The sequence below is a fragment of the Podarcis erhardii genome (genome assembly GCF_964252035.2).
Source record: "Podarcis erhardii genome assembly, chromosome: 3".
In the NCBI taxonomy this organism is placed as follows: domain Eukaryota; kingdom Metazoa; phylum Chordata; class Lepidosauria; order Squamata; family Lacertidae; genus Podarcis; species Podarcis erhardii.
The window spans coordinates 51,250,808-51,271,638 of NC_138507.1; the positions used below are offsets into that span (position 1 = coordinate 51,250,808).

A 20,831-nucleotide genomic window follows, 5' to 3' on the forward strand; every position below is an offset into this window, starting at 1 on the left:
ACCATGGTACAGTAAGCAGGAGCACCAAAACTGGCTTATGAATATAAAGGACAATTTTACTAGAATAGGTATATAAATTCATAAACCTACTAAACAATGAGCAGGAGGTCAACACTGATAGTTATGGCTATTTACTCCAGGGCTAGTTAAAGACAATGTCTTGCAGTGGACAAATGCAGACAACCAGCAAGCAGCCACTATTTTGTGAGTTAAATAGGGCCATGCATAGAAAGAGAAACCAACATTCCTTCCATAATAGTTGCCCATGGGCTACTTGAGAAATCAAATCCACTAGGAAAAAATGCTTCCAGACAGGCAATACAAACAGTATAACCACTTTTGTTTGAAGGACACAAGCTGTTTTAAAGGTCGAAAGCTGTATGACAAGGAAAAGGAGAAAAAAGATTATTTTGTGGGTGCTCTGCTAGCAAGAATGGCATCTGCTGCAAAAAGCGGCGCGGGGGGGTGAACTAGAAACAATCCTTCCCACCCCATAGACCTGTTCTCTATCCTCACAGCCACAGGAACAGAAAGACGTATGATGAGGTCTTTGTCATCTTCCAGACCATATTGACCAAGATTGACGAGGTTTTATGTGGACCCATAAACACACATTGTGTCAGTCCTGATCCTAAAGGCAGCTGAGCTAAGTTACAGTACTTTTACTAAACTTCATAGGTGGAAGATAGTTCTGATAGCTTTGTGAACACAAAGGACTGTGTATTTGATGGTGAGAAATAAGTACATTTCCCCCTATTGTTTCCCCTCCATGCTGGGTACTGCTGTATCTGCTGTGGCAACTGTCTGCCAGGCACGCTTAGGAAAAAGTTAGCAATTCCACATTGTAGTAGCTTGATTCCCACGGACCACTGCTGGATTTGTTGTAGACCACCTCTTAGGCAACGGGGAATAACCTTGTTTCTTCACCTCTTGGAAGGTTTTCTGCAGAGAGCCAAGTGAGACACAGGGACAGTAATGAGTAATAGTTAGCAACTTCATCAGAGTCTGGAGGCAACCAAACCAAACTGGAATATTTATTTTACTTCTTGAAAATTGTATACCATTGTATACCTGCAAAAGCCCTTCCAAGATGCCAAAGGACAACGTGTAAGAAATAGTTGAATGTGGAAGATTATTGCCATAATTGTAAAATCCATTTTAAGTGTATAAGCCTTGTGGAATACAAAGTGTAAATAAAAATGTCAATTATATTTAAAACCTACTACCAGCATCTAGTTGCAATATCATAATATTTCAAGGGAAAGGGTGTGGCAATTTAATATACTCCTCCTCCTCTTCTCCCCATTAATCTCTATTCCATGAACCCTCTGGAGCAGATTTTGAGGATGTGCTGTATGGTGGAGAAGAGTTCCACTGTGCAGGTGGAAGTCTGCTGAACTCGTGGAATAGCGACATTGGATACAGCCCTAAGAAGTAAGCCCCACTGAATTTGCTTGCATTCAACTGAATACAAATGCACAGGACTGAAATGTTAGCTATGATTTTGCCACAGAAGGCGACAACTATGCTGTCGTATTATAGATATGTGTGCATATGCAAACCACCCAAAAGAATCAACCCCAAGTAAAGAATGAGCCCATAAATATAATCCATATTAAAATTGTCCAGGGGTTATTATTAAACATCAGGTATTATTTCAATTTATCAATTTTTCCATTAGAAAAGACTGGTGGTAACTTCCATTCCAGGGGATGCGGGTGGCGCTGTGGGCAAAACCTCAGTGCCTAGGACTTGCTGATCGTATGGTCGGCGGTTCGAATCCCCGCGGTGGGGTGAGCTCCCGTCTTTCGGTCCCAGCTCCTGCCCACCTAGCAGTTTGAAAGCACCCCCAAGTGCAAGTAGATAAATAGGTACCGCTTTATAGCGGGAAGGTAAACGGCGTTTCTGTGTGCTGCGCTGGTGCCGGCTCGCCGGAGCAGCTTTGTCACACTGGCCACGTGACCTGGAAGTGTCTCCGGACAGCGCTGGCCCCCGGCCTCTTAAGTGAGATGAGCGCACAACCCTAGAGTCGGACACGACTGGCCCGTACGGGCAGGGGTACCTTTACCTTTAACTTCCATTCCAATATACTAAAAATAGATAACAGCCTCTTGCTCTCACAGTGGATACCTACGGGAAACCCACAACCAAGGCCTGAGCCCAACAGCACTCTCCCTGCTTGTAATTCCCAGCAAGTGGTATTCAGAGGCATACGTGAAATAGCACAACCTGGCTAGGAGCCATTTATAACCTTCATCTTCCATGAACCTGTCTAATCCCCCTTTAAAGTCTATCCAAGATGGTATGTCCTTAGCCATTGGTCATGCTTGCTGATGGGACTGATGGGAGTTGTAGTTCAGCCACATCCAGAAGTCAAAAGGTTCCCCACACCTGCCAAGGAGGCTACCTCCATGGGAAAAAGGAAAAAAAAATCTGTCTACTTTAGCATTAGGTCCTATGGGTGATGTCCAAGCCTTTGCTTCTTACAATGTTTTTGAAAATCCTAGCCATGAACTTAACACTCCTGAGAGAAGGAAATGTGCATCTGTCAACCATCAGTGGATAGTTGATGGACTATGCTGAAATGGCAAAATTAACTGGGAAGCTCAGGAATCTAGAAGACAAGAACTTTTAAAAAGAATGGGAAAAGTTTATAATTTATATAAAAGATCATTGTAAGCAGGTTAAAACACTGGCAGAATTTTAGACACACTTGTAGTGTAACAATTTAGAAAGATTAAAAAATTGGGAAAGTATTGATGTGCAGTGGAGAGTAGGATCAATAGGTCCCATGGAAGGGATGGGGGAAGTCAGGAGATTCAGAGTAATCTCAATATTCGGATTCTGAATTGTTTTGTTACATGTTTATATTTTTGAAAATCAAATTTAAAAAATTCGAGAAAAAAGAAATAGTGCATCTGTAGGTGCAGCTCAATTTTCTACAATATTGTTGGTAGCCCCAAAAATGAAAAGATTTTGCTAGAAAAACAATTGGGGGAAAGAGAATAAATCAGTAACCATGCTCTCCTCTACCCCAGAAAACAGAAACTGACACTGAGAAAATTTAAAGATGCTCTTTGTCACTAATCTCCCAGTCATGATAAACAAAAAGTTATGAAATGGGCAGGACCTGCAAACAGGAAATATTTAATAAAGGTTCAAGAGAACTGAAAACTGTTATTTGCTCGTCTACACTGGGTTTTATTGCCCTGCAAGTGTATTTTATTGCCCTGAAAAACATTTTTTAAAAAAGAAGGTGCAGCCTGTAAAAAAAGAGTGAACAAAGGATGGCAATTCCAGGAAAAAGGGGTGGTGTGGAAGCAATCATCGTCAGGTTGAAAGAACTTCAGAAATTTGAATTCTTTGATAGCAGAATACATTATGCCATCTTTATTCTGTTATATTCCAGCCACAACCTGCTTTGCCACTCAGGTACATGCCAATCATATTTATTCATGATAACAAAAAATAACTGCAGTTATGGTTGTGTGATACAGGGCACTGGAATAACACATTCCCCTCAGTTAATGATCCCATTAAAATAATAAAGTTGCATCTCAATATAATGTTCTGAAATTGATATTCTTACTTGTAGCTGAAAGCTGTGAATTTGCTGTCTGTTCCTGAATGCAGTTTTAAGGAAACACCAGAAGCACAGACTCCATATGTCGGCATCTAGCACCACCAAGTGTTCAACTCAGTTTGTCTGCAGCAGAGCTCAAGAAAGCACATGTGTCCTTTTCTGTGTGCACCATCACAAGGCACAATCTGTGATGCTAGAAGCCTCCCATTGCTTTTAAATAGGCCCACCCAAGAGCATCTTGGAGGACAGTACTCTGTTTGAAGAGCTGCCGTGTGACCAGGAATTTGCCCATCAACAGCTCACACCAAGACACCAAACTCTGCAAGCACACAGGTCGCTACGTAAGTTCTCCTCCCCAGGTTGAGATGTATCAGAAATAGCTATTACAGTGGTACCTCGGGTTAAGAACTTAATTCGTTCTGGAGGTCCGTTCTTAACCTGAAACTATTCTTAACCTGAAGCACCACTTTAGCTAATGGGGCCTTCTGCTGCCGCCGTGCAATTTCTGTTCCCATCCTGAGGTAAAGTTCTTAACCCGAGGTACTATTTCTGGGTTAGCAGTCTGTAACCTGAAGCGTCTGTAACCCGAGGTACCACTGTATTTCTAAACTTGTGTCTGAATGTAGGCAAATTTGTATTCCCCTCTGTCCTCTTTTTTTGTACTTGTAATGCTTTCTCACTTTTTATATTAACACATAGTAGCCACAGTTAGCCTTCCTTAGCCCTCAATATTATTTTTCTTCACCCACCTGAGGTGCACACATTTTAGGAGAATGGTGACGTTCCTTTCATCAGGCTTTTGAAGGTGACGAAGCATAATCTGTCTGACATTAGTTCGTAGGGGATCCTCTGCTATATTCTTTTTTTATTTTTTGTGTTTCTTTTGTATTGATGTTTCAATCAGTTTTAGAACATATATTGATGTGTCTCAGTGGGCAAGAGTCAACTAAGTTGCTGCAGGTGCAGAATGAGTTCTGCACAATGAGACTCTCCCCTCCACATGCCCCATGTCCCCCCTAAATCTGATCTGGGCGGTTGAGGGGAAACATAGAACAGGTTTAGGGGACGAACAGGAAGAGGAGAGGGTGGGCCTCACTCCCTGTGTGCTTACCCCACTTAGCATGATGTTGAATTCCACCTATTAAGTTCTGCATCACCCTGTAACCGTACAGTGAAGGGTAACAAAGTACGTAATACCTAAATAAATAAAATTATTGGCCCATCTCTGTTTATTGTTCATCAGGGATCAGCCACTGCCAACTTTCCCACTCTTGTGCTGTCTGAAAGAGAAAAAACAGATTTTCAAAAATTCTTAAATGGGTTAGAACCAAAATGCTATGTTCTAGAACTGTAATTGTCATTGAAAATGTTGTTGTCATTGAAATGCTCAAACAATGAATGAAGGGGGCTGCCAATGGCTGCAAGTCAGGATGGCCATATACTACCGCCAAGATCAGAGGTGCCATGCCTCTGAATCCCAGGTACTGGGCAACAGCAGCAGGAGAGAGGAGACCTTGCTCTCATGTCCTGCTTGTGGGTTTCCCAAAGGCATCTGATTGGTCATGGTGGGAAACAGAATGCTGGATTCGGCTCATAGTCAGGTCCAACAAGACTCTTCTTACACTCTTAAAAGATTGTTCTTTTCTTGTTTTTAGAAAGGTGGTCACCAGTTGATCATAAAACAACAATTTGTTTATTATTCCCTGGAACTCAAGGCAGCACACTCACACCCTCTAAGTGTCCCTATTTTCCAGGGACAGCCCCAGATTTATGGAAGCTGTCCCGGTTTCTGTGATCCCAGAATGTCCCACTTTTCCTTAGGATTTTCATTGGAGAAATGTTGGAGGGTATGGAGTTATGCGACCCCTGAGTCATCTGAAGGCAGCCCTATATAGGGAAGCTTTTTATGTTTAATGTTTTGTAATGTTTTTATATATGTCGGAAGGCACCCAGAGTGGGTGGTGGTGGTGGTGGTGGTGGTGGCATGGGACATCCCTATTTTCATCAGAGAAATGTTGGAGGGTATGCATACTTTTGAGTTTCCAAGTGGTCCTCCGCTGGCACTGAGAGGACTTAGATCTGGCTTCAACAAGATTGCTGCAATCAGCCTTCAGGCCACGCCCTGGGACCATTATGGACAAGTATATTCTACGTATGTATGACTTAATTAATTAATCTATTTGTCTGGAGAACTGCAAGATTATGGTTGTGAAAATTCTACATTTGCTTGCTGGACGTTCAAGACCTAGAATTTGACTGCAAGTTTGAATGCAGCCCCAAGATGGCAGAATATAATCACTGTTATTCAGGGAAGAAGTGCTTCTGAGTTCACTCTATAAGAGGGTTGGTTGTATCTTCATTTCACTGTGATGTTTAAGGGACCGCATGTCTAACTGGCTCAGATAGTCTCAAAAATAACCATAGAGTATCTTTTACGTTAAGAATCTACCAGTGTAAATGCAGGAGCCTTGTTGGGTAAGACATCACAGTTGATGGGGTAGCTTTTACAAGAATTTCCCTGAGGACTGAATACATTGGGGGGTCCATAAGAACTCGTGCTAAATAAACACACCTTTGTCACTGTCAGATTTTAGATGTTTCTAACATTTTACTCCTGCCACAGGGCTTTTGTGCACAATGCAGCTCCCACTGGGAACGGTTTCACCCCTCTTTTTAAATCAGCATCAGCAGACACACCCAATTCCTGGGGAGGGTCCTAGCATGCCAAAACCTCTGTTGCATCTTTGGGTGGTTCTGTTCTACTGCTCTGCTTACTAGCATGGATGGAACCACAAAGTCTTTGGAAGTTCAAAATCCACAGCCCCGAACACCATGGCAGATTCTATAATATCCAGTCTACTTGAACTTGATTTTTCATGGCATGCTGAGCCCTTCTTAATAACAGTAACACTAGTTGATTGCATAAAGCTGATGTCAGAAAGCCAAGCCTTGGGCTTCACGTACTCATTATATTTTCCATTCAATTATTGTTTTGGTTGTTAGCTGTCTTGAAGCAAAGACGAAAGGTGGGATATAAATCCCTAAAACGAACGAATGAATAAAAGTGACACATTTCCAATAAATCAGTTGGTTGATGACCCTTTCATTCAGGCTGCAGACACTTGCTGGGGAATTAGCCTCCTTGGAGAAGTAAGTGGGGCTTACTTCTGAGTAAATATGCATGGGATTGTGCAGATAGTTTAAAAATAGTGCAAAAGAGAACAAATAGGAACCCTTCAGGCAGCTTGTAGCCAAGATACTAGCTGTACAGTGTATCTTTGTACGATGTTACACATCATGCTTAGATACCACTCTGCATTTTAGAATCTGGGAGATATTTTATTGCAGTTAATACCTATTGAAGAAGAAGAAGAAGAGGAGGAGGAGAAAGAGGAGGAGGAATTAATTAGCCACTTAATGTTAAAATAAGACCACTCAATGCCAGTCATCTACTGAGTGTACACAATGAGTGTCAGGAGGCCCACCGGCATGAAACCACCAAACTTGATAAAATGAGGAGGTAAAACCATGGGGCAGGGGGTCTCTACGAATTGTGCCCTGTCCAAGGCCCTCCAAAACTGAGACTTGGCACCTACACAGTGGCTTTCTATGGTGGACAAGCAAGATTCAGAGCTTAGGTAGGAGCTCAGGAAGCTGCCAAACTGAATCAGAACCCTAGCTGGTCCACCAAGTTCTGTATTGCCTAAATTGACTCTCCAGGGTTTCAGACAGGAGTCTCTCCCAACCCTACCAGGAGATGCCAGGGATTGAACCTTGGATGTTATGCCTGCCAAGCAGATGCTCTGAGCCACAACAATTCCCTGCCTTACACTTGCCCCAGCTCAACATCAGATCAAATCCTGAACAGGCTAGCCAATGTGGTGCCTTCCAGCCAGCATGCCAATGGTCAGGGTTGCTGTAGCCCACAACATCTGGAGGGCACCATGTTGTCTGCCCCTGCTTTGACTCTTCCTGGTGTCCCTTGGCCAGCCCTGTTCTGTGTCCTCTTATCTGCTTCACAGCTTCCTCCCATCCCCTTTCTGGAGGGCTGCTTCCGTCTAGTGGGTCATTTAGAGGCTCTGCATCTAAGCAGCAAAGCAAGCGCTGGCTGAGTTCAGAGTTTCCTTTATCAGCCAAAGAAATGTCAAGCAGCAGCAGGATCTTTGCCAAAGGTCTACGAGGGAACAAGGTTAGGGCAGGACTTGGAGTACTTTTCAGAGAAGACCCAATAACCACACAGACACCAGCCATGTCACTGTTTTCCACACTGCGTCCTCGGACAACTTAGTGGAGAAATTAGAAGAGGCTTTGGGGCTATCCTTCCAAAGCATCCCTGACATAGGATCTAAAATTCACTATCCACATAGGGTACTGGCACTGTGGTCCGAGTTTGGGGGTGCCTGCTCTTGGGCTTGCTGATCAGAAGGTCAGCAGTTCGAATCTGCGTGACGGAGTGAGCACCCATTGCTTTGTCCCAGCTTCTGCCAACCTAGCAGTTCGAAAGCACACCGACACAAGTAGATAAATAGGTACCGCTGTGGCGGGAATGTAAACGGCGTTTCCGTGCGCTCTAGCATTCATCATGGTACTCTGTGCACCAGTAGCGGTTTAGTCATGCTGGCCAATGACCCGGAAAGCTGTCTGTGGACAAACGTCGGCTCCCTCGGCTTGAAGCGAGATGAGTGCCATACCCCAAAGTCGCCTTTGACTGGACTTAACTGTCCAGGGGTACTTTACCTTTAACCTACTTTGCTAATATAAGAGAGGGGTGAAAACAGATTAAGGGCCAGGAAAGACATAAACAGTGGCCCATAGCACAACTCATGTACAAAAACAGCCACACAAGAGATGCCAGCACCAGAAAAGTCTGGCAAGAGCATGCTTGTTCATACAAGCTGTGAGACTGAGGTCAGGAGGGTTTGTATAACATGTGGGTAAGCATTCACACTTTAGCCTAGCCTAGAGTGAATGAAAAGAGAAATATCAAGAAGTAGCCAGGATGAGGGTGGAGTCCATGCCCGTCCTTGTATAAGTGTACTTGATATGCAAAAAGGTTGCATGACAAAAATAGTGGCAGGGGTATGAAAAGTGTTGGTGTGATTGTGATTTAAGTGCTGCTTAACTATGCCAGAGTTACCAACTTTCTAAAGCAGACATGGCTCCCGTGTGGTTAACTGCAATTGATCTACAGACATTAGCAGGCTGTGATGCTTATATCCATGTCATGGAAAGCTACAGGCTGGTTTCTAAAGATCCAGTTGTTGTCAAAGGTACAGGAGCAGCCCAAACACTTCTTTTATAGTCAATCAGCAACCCTAGGAAGCTGCCATTTTGGAGGAGAAGCAACAAATAAGATGGGGTGCTTACCATAGCTGTCAACTTTTCCCTTTTCTGGCGAGGAATCCTATTCGGAATAAGGGAATTTCCCTTTAAAAAAGTGAAAAGTTGGCAGCTATGGTGCTTAGGCCTTTCCCTATCCTCAATTACCCTACCACAACTCCCAGAGCAACCAAAACGGAGGTGGGTAAGTGGTTCAGGGAACATTTTGGGGCAAGAAAATGGGTGGGGAAAGGGTTAAGAACCACCTCCTAACACAAAACTACTCAATTCCTGATCAGCCCCTCTGGAAGTGACCATTTCTTCCAAGTGTTTTCAATGTGTTTGTCCATAATATGTAGCCCTACCCACTGTAGAGGGGAGATAAAAGCGCTGAAGAGCGTTAGGTGTATCTGCCCCTAATGTCTGTTCTTAGCAAGATATCAGTCCATTAATCTGCTCTCAGCCCATGGCTTTATGCTTCTATCATAGAAAGGAATAGGCACAACAATATTATGAGGGTATTTGAAACCATGGATTCCTTTAAAAAAAAAAAAAAAAAAAGCCAGGTTCTCAGGGTAACTGGATTATAGCAATAAAGAAACACAAAGCACAGATCTGGAAGGAAGCTGGCTTGGTGCTCATCCAAATGTTAAATGACAGAGGATAATCTTTTCTCTCTCGTTCTAATGGCCATTTTGCTTGGCTATCATGGAAGCATGGGAGCGTGCCCCTGATGGCTCTGATCCTTTCATCTGGCCTAACAAAGTTATACAACAGGTCATGACCTAGGCAATATGATTGAGTGAAAACCAGTTCCTCTAAATTGTATGCTTAGAAAAAGAAAGCTCCCAATTCCTTGTATCGCTGTAAAAAAAATAGAATCTGCACTAAAAGGCTGATCAGAAGGCTCCCCCCCCCCCCGGCTTTTCTGCACTGGTTTAGCTCCCCCAGTCTTTCTGTACTGGTTTATAGAAATTTGCAGCAAAAATCCCCAGAAAAGTTTGGAACAATATTCCTATTAAATATTATAACTTGGTCCATGCCTCTGTTGCCATTTAATACTGTAATCCTATGCATGTTTACTTGGAAGAAAGTCCCAGTGCATTTAATCATGCTTGCACCCAGAAAGGTAAGTAATAATGATGATTGCAGCCCAGGAATAAGTTCCAGTGACTATAGTAGGGGTACGTACACAATGCCATCTTAAAACACAGCTGGGTTGTTCCAATTCTCAATTCAGATCAAAGCTGGTTTGGGACAAAATACAGTATTTCGTAAGAAATGACAGGATAAATACAGGATACATATGTATTGTGGCTAACATGGTGTGGGCACCACTTTCCAAACCAGTGGGGGGAGCATAGTAGATGCAAAATACAGTGGTACCTCAGGTTAAGTACTTAATTCGTTCTGGAGGTCCGTACTTAACCTGAAACTGTTCTTAACCTGAAGCACCACTTTAGCTAATGGGGCCTCCTGTTGCCGCCGCGCTGCCACTGCACGATTTCTGTTCTCATCCTGAAGCAAAGTTCTTAACCCGAGGTACTATTTCTGGGTTAGCGGAGTCTGTAACCTGAAGCGTATGTAACCCGAGGTACCACTGTAAACAGAAGAGTGTACAGACTCATTGGGCTGAGTTCCTGTGACATCTTGTGCCCACATCTTTAGCCTTCAGGAGCTGGTGTACGCTTTGCCCAGCAAAGCAAGACAGAGAGCTTAAAAGCTCCTTCTATGCTGGGAAAACCCAGCAAGGCCTACTGAGCACCCTGGCTCTGGAAGGCAGGAGATGCTCAGGTAGGGGTGGTTCCAAGGGGGTGGCTTGAGTACATGCATTTTTGTGTATACACAGAACCCTTGGAACTGAACCCACCATGTAAGATGTGGCCATACTGTACCTTTTATAGTTGTGTGTTGAGACAGGAAGTGAATTTTTATTTTTATTTTTAAGAAGAGGAGGGCAGGCAATACTAAGTACACATCAGCAGTATGAGTTAATAAAGTTGTGTGGTCAAATTTTGAGGGAAGATATTATTGTGAAGGTTAAATCTTCCATGAGATTCTCAATTTTTTCAAATGAAAACAACAAGTATTTCTGGCACAGAACCACTATCTCTAGTGGTCTAAAACCTGGTTTGGAAAGACTAAACATAACAGCCATGATGAGGTGTAGGCTCATGTCATTAAGCGCTTTACAGGTCAAAACACCTTGTGCCTAGAAACTAATGGGAAGTCACAGATGTTGGAGCACATGTGTAATGTTCTGTGGGTTATCAACCTATCAAAGGATTGGTTCCACATTCTGAACAAATTGAAGCTTCCAGACCATAACCAAAGGTAGCACCATGCTAAGAACATTACAGTAGTCTAGCCTTGAAATTACAAGAGCATGAATAATGGATTATGGGTTCTGATGAGACAGAAAGGACTGGAATCTTCTTATAAGATGGCTGTTCATGGAAGATATACTAGAAATGTCACAGTAGAATGGCAAAAAAGAAACAAAATAGTCACCAGGCAATTTTTATTTTTAAAAGGGCAGTAAGTGTACATTAAAAATCAAACTAATCCTATGTCACATTCCTGATCATGATACCAGAGAATAATGAAAATCATTTGACTTCCCTAAAATAAGAAAGGAATAAGCTCTCAATTTTAGCCTTCATTTTGGAATTGCAGCACCCATGCTAGCAGAAGCTGCCAGTTATGGATAGACAAAAATGCACAGGTCTGCAGGGGGGAAAGTTCCTCTCAGTGCTCCATTCCCTGAACAGCTGAGACAGCAAAGTCCTGACATGTTGAAGGGCAACCTAGCCTTCTTTGGACAAGAAAGGTCACTTCTGTTTGTTTTAATATTTTGGTTAAAATAAAGAATACTAGATATGATAAAATAAAAGGAGAATTCTTTTCATGCCTAAATCCAGGCTTTGGTGAGAGAACCCCAGCAGAGATTTAAAATCACACACAAAAATGCAGCATAGCATGGAAATATAGGTGGTTAGACCTTTAAAATATCCCCTTCTGATCTTCTTCCAGAGCACCTCACTTCCCTTAGCATGGAAAGAGACCACACGACTGTTAAGTTAAAAACACATACAAGCTCTTCAGAGGTAAGATTCATGGGCTTTTCTATACAGCATCAAGAAAAGACAAAATTTAGTTTCAAAAAGTAGTAAATGTTTCTAAATTATTTGTACAGGAACACAAAGATGGCTTTCTTAAGCAACATGGTCTAAGCTTGGAACATCCAGCTTAGACATCCCAACTGGTAGGGTTCACATGGTGGAAAGGAAGAGAGAACAAGGGTGATGGGTAAATGACCTACCTAGGCCTGGAAGTATGGCTTACTCTATGGTCTTAACCACTTCATGCGTTAATTAGACTTAAGTATGTTGGTTATATGAGGCTGGATATATCCCACAACTTCAACATACAATTGCCCTCAAAAATGAAAGTGTGTGTCAGAACTGAAGGGAAATAAGCGCAAAAGAAAACCCCCTACATGCAGCAGAGTTATACCAGACTCTATATTATTGGAAATGGGCTGTCTTAATAGAAAAACCAATGGAGCCTCTTTGAACATCAAAATAATGTATAAATATGCTTCATCTGGGGCTGTTCCACACATGGCCTACATGCCTTACATAAGGGTAGGGTGTGCAAGCAAAATGGATGGCTCTTCTGAGACACGCCTGCTCACATAGGAATTTACAAGCGTAGACCCCAATTCACATTAAAATGCTCCTACACAGCAGGGAGGGTTACATGAGCCTGAGGCTTAGACCTACACTCTGCTACATATATAAACAGAAACATAGGCCGTGCACAAACTAGCCTTGTGCATCTGAACATGCAGGTATTTAGGGTTTTGATTTTAAAGCTTAGGCACAACAGATGTACCTACATGGCTTTAATAATTTCAAGGCATATCAGCTTAAACCCATCAGATCTAATAACGCAACTGTTCAGTTGCTTCCAGCTGACCTGTTTATTGAGCATTCATCTTGACTCGTCTGCAAAAAGTTTGCAGGAAGGTTAGACAGCATTGACTATTTATTGAACACTCATTCCAATTTGTTTGCAAGGGAGGCGATATGATCTTGTCTTGAGCAAATGTTACCCCACACCTCCCAGTCCATTTTCCTGTCACTTCCCTTATCGTAACATGTATAATTTTGGCAAGAAGTAGGCTTGTAGTGTGAGAGCCCCAAATCAACTTTAATTGCACAACCTGAATCTGTCAGTGTCTGGTTGAATCTCACCCCAAAATAATGACAGGCTAGAAGCACCCTTTGTCCTTGTCAATCATAGTTTCCACTTATTTTAAAAGCCTTTTTTCTTAGCATATGTCTGGATAGTGGATTTAGGAATGTTTTGGGTTTATTCTGGTTTTTTATTTGTACATCACACTTTCAAAATCTCTCTAGATTTATCTGCCTCTCTCATTGTCACGGATTCACTGTTCCAGGGACATCCCTTACTTTACGGCAGCCTGATGCAGGCAGTAATCTTGATACATATTTGGTGACCCTGCAACATTAAATCACACACTGTAGTGCTTTATTCCTCCTCCAGAAGACTTTCTGCATTAGTGGGTATCTAAAATTACACCCGAAAGATTGAATACACCCTGCAAAGTAATAAATGACACCATATGGTCTTCATTTTTCAAAGCAATGCACCACTGTTTTAAAGCAATTTGTGTTTAATTTTCCAATTAAAAGGCTTGAAATAGATTTCCTAACACAGGGACACAGAAAACAGTCACTTCAGGGGTTCTCCCTAGCTAAGAGATCAGGTGAACTAACAGCCTTGACAGTCACATGTTGCCCTTGGTCAGGTAGCTACCAAGGGGCCCATAAGCCTGAGCTGTTAATTTCTTCCCCTTTCTACTCTGAAACAGCGAGTCATCATTACAGCAAAGACAAGGGGCATGATGCCTCTCTCAACAAATTAAAATGAGTATATGCTTCCTTAAGCCTCTTGGGCTTGAACATATGTCAGCTCTGAACTACACCCTTACTACCCCCACTTTCCCACTCAATTTGTAAAGAAAGAAAATCCATTTTAAAAGGGCAGATCTTTGCTGTGCTCCATAGAAAGCAGCTATTAAGAAAAAACAAACAAATATTGGAATCTTCTTCCAAAACAGATCATTCCCTTGTGGGCTTGTTTGTTTGCTTTTTCAGTTATGCCATTGACAACTATCAAAGTTGACTGTATTTTTTTTTTACTTCAGAAAAGATGTATGAAAAAGTGAAATTGAGAGGTCTAGAAAACTTTTATGGCCTTTTCATTACTGAATCTACTGAGTTTCTGAGAAACCGGAGATTCTGATGTTTTATTGTCAAATAAAGTGTGTCACATACTCACACAGCAATAGTGAATGATTGTGGAGATATGGCTGCGTTCTCAAGGGGGATGTGTGTGAAATATTAAAGTGAAATAAAATAATATGCACACTTTGCCTGTGAAAGAATGTGGCTTCAGTCACACCCACTTGGAAGCACTTCCCATTGAATCTAGGGCTCATGCATAGATCCTGGTGTTGCCATATTTCAAACAGTGATAATCCAGACAGAAAGGTTGTTGAGCTTTTTTCAGTTTTCGGCTCGGACATTTGTTAGATTTCCGTCAGGGGTGGAGTACAGATGTTGTTAGATTGATCAGCCTGAGTCAGGGTAATGAATCATGGATACTGTGAGTTGCAGTCCATTCTGGAGGGCCACAGATTCTCCATTGTTGCTATAGGTGAAGCTACAATCAATTTGTCCTTAAATTGCAAAACACAGACTGGAATACAATTTATTTCCCAGGTCTATTTCTCATTTATAATACTTATGCATGGTATTTAATAAATAATAATAAAATAAAGCAAAAAGGAAGCTGCAGGCGCACAATGACTTATTAAAATATTTTATACCAACCTTCCAATCTGTAGATTCATAAAGGAGGTAACAAAATATTTTAAATTACAGCAATAATGAAATCAAATTCAATAAAGAAGCAGTAAGCACAGCAAGAAAACAATGAATTAAAACAGCCATAATCAATACGCAGTGAACCTCAAAAGCTCTGTAGAAGAAACCTGAATGTCTGGAGTCTAATGACAGTGCAATGGAACTCACTAGGAAGTGATTTCCATAATTTTAACTCCAGTTTGGGAAAGGACAGTTGGGAAACCAACTGGAAATCAGTGAAGATTGACTCAAACCCACATTATACCTACCGTATTTTTTGCACCATAACACTCACTTTTTTCCTCCTAGAAAGTAAGGGGAAACGTCTGTACGTGTTATGGAGGAAATGCCTATGGGTGGCATGCCCACGGATTTTCCTCCTCTAAAAACTATGTGCGTGTTATGGTCGGGTGCGTGTTATAGAGCGAAAAATACGGTACATTATATGGTCCATGCAGTCCAGCTCAGTCAGTATCCTAGTGGCTGCATTTTGAGCTCCCTGAAGCTTCCAAGTGTTCTTCTAAGGAACTCATAAGTAACTTATTCCCAGCAGCAAGAAACATCGAAACTAGACACTGGAAGGATCTATCAGAAGTGAACACAGACTACTGGTACCAAAATGTATGGGAAACCGGCCTAGACTAGGAAAGTTAACCAACAAACTTAAATTAGCACGGGGACAAGCAAAGGAAAACCTCTTCATCCCGGTGTGGATCCCCTTTATCACAAACACAGCACAACAGGACAATGACCTATCCCCTCTCCACAGTACAGTGGTACTGCTGGTTAAGTACTTAATTCGTTCCGGAGGTACGTTCTTAACCTGAAACTGTTCTTAACCTGAAGCACCACTTTAGCTGAGGGTCTTGGTGAGGGTCTTTTTTGCTGAGGGTCTTGGTGAACTACTTAATGGTATTTCTACCTGTTGTAGCAATTCTAATGCACTGTGCTAGATGCTGCATGATTTACAGACCCACCACAGACCACCTGAATAAAACTTCTATGTTCCAACCATATAAACAGACAGAATGAAACAACAACTCAGAGCTATCTTATTTCTGCTGAATTTGCTTGAATATCTTTTCTATCATCGCATATGTTCAGCTTCCCCAGCCCTAGGCCAGAAAAAGCAAACACTTCCACAAATGATTGCATATTTAAGAATATACTCAGACATCCATAAAAAAAGCAATATTGTGAAGCTTGGTGTGTATTTGCCATAGACATCCTTGTAGATCTATTTCTCCTCAGGCTGTATCTCAGCTTTTTGACAACCACAGACCCCGGATCAAGCTTGTTCAATGCACTCTCTTTAATTAAGCCAAATAATAAGCTATATCATACTCAAGGCCACAAGCAGCAGGTATGCTGATGCTGCGTGCCTGTTCCTGCTCACCCTTTGCCTTCCTCCCTTTACACAAAGTCGGGGTGTAAATAGTTCCACGCTTGGCCCTATTGCTCGGCATCGTGTCAACACAGAACGGGATTCAGATCTGCCTTTCCCGCAACAATTCTCCCTTGCAGAACATCCTGCTAGGCACCTTATTTTATCCTTTGCAGGGCAGGCAAAGAGCGAAAGAGATGGAGCCGTGTGATCCAGTTGCTCCACTCGCTGGGCTTACTCCAAGGACGGCCTCGTCCGAAATCCTCCCCTCCCTGACCCCCCAGCCCAAATGCCAGCTCCCTTCACGTTCCTGAGGTACTCAAGATCTTGCCCTTGCCCTTGCCCTTCCCTGGGTGAAGTCTCGCCCGCGAGGACATGCGCCTCCCTTTGCAATCCCGGGGCTGGAAGTCTCGAGCCCCCTCTCCCGCTCGCGCCAAGGCCACCGTGGGCCAGATTCCCTCGCTCCCTCCCCTCCAGTGGGAGGCGCCTCCGGGACAGAGCCAGCTCCCAGCAATGGCACTAACACGGGACCGGGGCACGGCGAGGAGGCTCCTCTTGCAGGGGCTGCACAAGGGCAGCCGCGCGCAACAGGGCCGCTCGCCCCACGCGCCTCCACCCAGCCGCCCACCGAACCCTCCGGCCGCATTTTACTAGATTGTTTATTATTTTGTAGTGGGCGGGGGAGGGAAGAGCAGCTGGGCCAATCGCGGGAGCCCCCGCCTAGACGGACGGCACCTTCCGAGCAATGCGAAAAGAGGGCGGGCCCCGGTGGTCACGCGCTAATTTAGAGAATGACATCATCCCTTGGCGCGCGGCAACCGAGCTTGGTGGCGGTGGGGCGGGGCCGAGGGAGGAGCCAGGGAGTTGGGGCGGGGCCGGAGGGAGGGAGGGGAGGGGCTTGGAGGAGAGGAGGCTTGTGCGTAGAGCAGGATTGTGGGGAGAAGGAGGTCTATTGTGGCGCTGCGTTCCCAGCCCGGGCAGGTTCCCCTTCTTCTCCCTGCTGCGCCCAGGGTGGCAGCGCGAGGGCTGACGAGGCGCGATGCGAGGGAAAGAAAGGCAGCCGCGTGGGCCCCGCGGGGTCAGCAGCTGCAGAAGGCGCTGAATGAAGGGAAGCGACCCAGCGGGTTCCTCTGCTGCGGAGCGCTATTGGGGGACAGGCGGGGTGGGGGCAACACCCCTCCAGGGCGGAAGGTCGCCCGCTGACCTTTGCGCCTTCCCCGGGCGCGCTGGCTCAGCAGCGCCGAGAGGGGCGCCGTTTTGCGCCTCCCTCGGTGGTCCCGTCGCCGTGTTTGCACCAGCGGAAGAAAGTTAGAGGGCTAGTAACAGGAGGAGGCGCAGAGAGAGCCAGATTGGTCCTTCAAATTACCGCTCCGCCAATGATCGTTTCCGCAAGGAGCCCTTAGAAATACCGCTGACCTATAACGCGGAGATGGCGCAATGGTTCGTCTGTTGTGCAGGCAGTCCTCCCGCGCGGGCTGCTGCAAGCCGTGTTGCTAAGCTTTCAGGGGACGCTTTAATTTGCCCGTTTCGCATTACCTAAGCAAAGCAGGCTGGTTAAACTCTTGCAAAAATGTCTGCGCTTGGATCACGCGAGGTGCAAATAACTAATAATCACGCTGCAATTAGGGGTTCATTATGTGTCATTATACCTATTTACCTATGGACAAACTGAGGCAGAAACCGGTTGTGTCGCTTATGCAAGGTCACAAAGGGTGTCGCCAACAAGGCAAGGAACAGAATGCGTGTATCCTCAGTCCTAGTCTCTTCCCAGCCATGTAAATGCTTTAGGTGACACACTGCTTGGGCAGTTCATTCAGACTAGGGATGGGGAATCTGCAGCTTCCCACCTGGCACTGGATGACATCTATCATCCCTCACCCTGCAGGCTGGGACTGAGGGCAGTTCTGTCCAATTATAGCTCCAGGGCCTGCTACAAAAATCAAATGTAAAATACTGCTTTACGTTGTAATGCCAAATGATTTTCTTTCTACAACCTGGAAAGACCACCTCTGCATCTTCTGAATGGGTAGCTGTGTTGCAGCAAATACAGAAGAGTCTTGTGGTGCCTTAAAGATTAACAACTATAATAGGACTAGGTCTGGCCCAAGACATTTGGGCACCTGAGGAAGATCCAAAAATGGCACATCCCTCCTCACCAGGGAAGAAGGGGTGGGGGAAGATCTACATCAGGAACAAGGGGGTGGGAAAGACTGTCATTGAGATTTGCTGTCCTGGTCAATCCTCCCATCTGAGGCAGGCACCTCACCTTGCCTCATGGGTGGGCCGGCCCTGAACAAAGATCTACACCAGGATCTGCTGGCCCTGTAGATCCTAACACCTGAGGCCTCCCCTTGCCTCATTTGCAGTGACTATTCACAAAGCAGGGCAGGTGATAACATAAATAACATGGTTGGCTATGCTCTCCCTCCGTGATCAGCAGCTGCATGCTTCTGAAGAGCAATTCCTGGAAACTGTAAGAGGGAAGAGTGCTCTTGCACTCAAGGCCTACTTGCAGGCTTCCCACAGGCATCTGGTTGTAAGAACAGGCTGTTGGACCAGATGAGCCACTGACCTGATCCAGCAGGCTCTTCTTATGTCCTTATGGTGAACTAATTGTTATATGAACCCTCTTACCCTGATTCAAGCCATGGATATTAGAATTGAAACTCATGATAATTTGTAATCCAGCTGTTTCACACTGCTCTCTTCCTTTGAAGGTCCTTTGTTGAAGAATAGCCATCTTTAGGTCAGGGCAGAGTAGCCTGTTGTCAGGGTTGTGTCTATTTACTCTTGTGCACAGAAAATAGGCCTTAGGTAGAATGTAGAAGGGCAGCATCTATGCCACATTGGAAGATAATGAGTGGGTAAATTAACCCTCAGTGTTTTGGCTAACATTGTTCATTAGGTCTTGCACTTGTGTTGCTTCAGTAGATAAAGGGACAGAGTTGGCATCTGGTTTTGTTGTGGCATCTGATTGCGGTGTTTGTGTGTCTGTTTTGTGGCCTCTTGTTGGGTATCTGTTTTAGATCAGGGGGCTGACTGTAAACAATGTAAGCAAGGCTACCACCCCATCTTACAAAAGAGGAGTGCCATTATCCAGGGTGGGCTATAGATCCTTGGTGGTATGTTGCAGTGGTTTTCACCTTTTCCTTTAAAAAAAAGCCCCTAGGTTCTACCCCTTTAACAATTATGCAATTTAACAGGAACAGCATTGCCAGGCATTGCAAAATCATGGGAAAGCTAAACCTGCTGAGTTTCTGTCACTTGTGCAGCATAATACCAAAGCCTCCAATATTATAATTGTTGTTGTACCCATTAAGGAAGCATCCTCACTCAACAGCCCATCTTTCAATAATACCCGGAGCCAGATATCTGCCAACAGATAATATTTTCACATCAATATTGAATTTTGTTTGACTCCCAGTAAACAGCACCAGTGATATTTTAGGGACAATGAGTACGACAGTTCAAAGATATGAGGTGTGGGGCACATTTCCTCATATCATGTGGACATCTTTTCATAGTTGCTCATCTTTCACATTTATTGTCCTGTTGTTTTTGTAGCACTGAAGAGTGAATAGAGGTTTCCTTACCTATCTTTTTGATCCCATTCATTATTTGTATGCCCACGTCATGTATCTTCTTACTCATCTTTGTTTGAAGATCAATAGCCCCAGTCTTTTCAATTCCTCCTAGAATGGACAGTTTTATTAAAGTCATTTTTGTTCAGTGGCTCTGTTCTACTTCTTCTTTACACATAGATCAACCTGTCCTATTGGGATATTTTTTTCTTTGTTTTAGTCAAAATATAACACAATCCAGGGCAGGAAATGAGAATGGCCTCTGAGCTTTGCACTGAACTAACCTGTTTAATCCTGCCTCTACACTGTGGACATAACCTACCATAGACTGAAAGTTGATCAAGTTATTCCATCTTCCCAGAGAGCCACAAGTACTATAGTTTAATGATATGGGGCTAGAAGATTTGTTGCTGCCCCTCCAAACTATCACTCCCAGGATTCTTTGGAAGGAATAATAAAATATGAACAAAACAAAAAAACCCCAATATATTTCTAGAGCAGGGATGGGGAACTTACAACCCTTCAGATGTTGTTCGATTTCAACTCATCATCCCTCACCATTGTCTATGGGAATTGGACTAGAACAACATCTCGGGGGTGGAAGCAGAGATTCTCTATCCCTGACCCAAAATGAAACAACCTAACCTTCTTACAACTGTGAAACCATTAGTTCTTTAAAATTTTCTCATTTTTTTGTGGAATTAAAGAATGGGTACTTTGTATGCTTATATCTGACCTGCATTCCATATAAAGAAATGATGGACTAGGCCTTTTCAGTATAAGAAGAGAAACTGGAAATGGATATATTTATTGAAATGATGCTAGTGTGACTAGAACCGTAGTAATCCTGCAACAAGGACTGTTGTTCAAAGAACTTTGAACAAAGAGCTTTGAATTTATAGTCTCTAAATGTGAATATGACAATGGGTAACCAGAATTGCCACTTGACTGGTTTAAAACCACCCTGGCTGGTTTTGTGTGTGTGTGTGTGTGCATGCACACACGCA

General features: G+C 43.7%; 1 long non-coding RNA gene across 2 annotated transcripts; it reads left to right on the top strand.

Moving 5' to 3' along the window:
• The first annotated feature begins 570 nt into the window (after positions 1-570).
• Positions 571-12,376, top strand: LOC309339421. Of its 2 annotated transcripts, XR_014155327.1 has the most exons (3): positions 571-1,434; positions 3,634-3,924; positions 11,936-12,376. It is a non-coding gene; the product is annotated as an uncharacterized lncRNA (long non-coding RNA). The 2 variants fall into 2 exon arrangements; XR_014155328.1 differs by lacking the exon at positions 11,936-12,376 and having other exon boundaries at positions 3,634-4,982.
• The last annotated feature ends 8,455 nt before the right edge of the window (positions 12,377-20,831 follow it).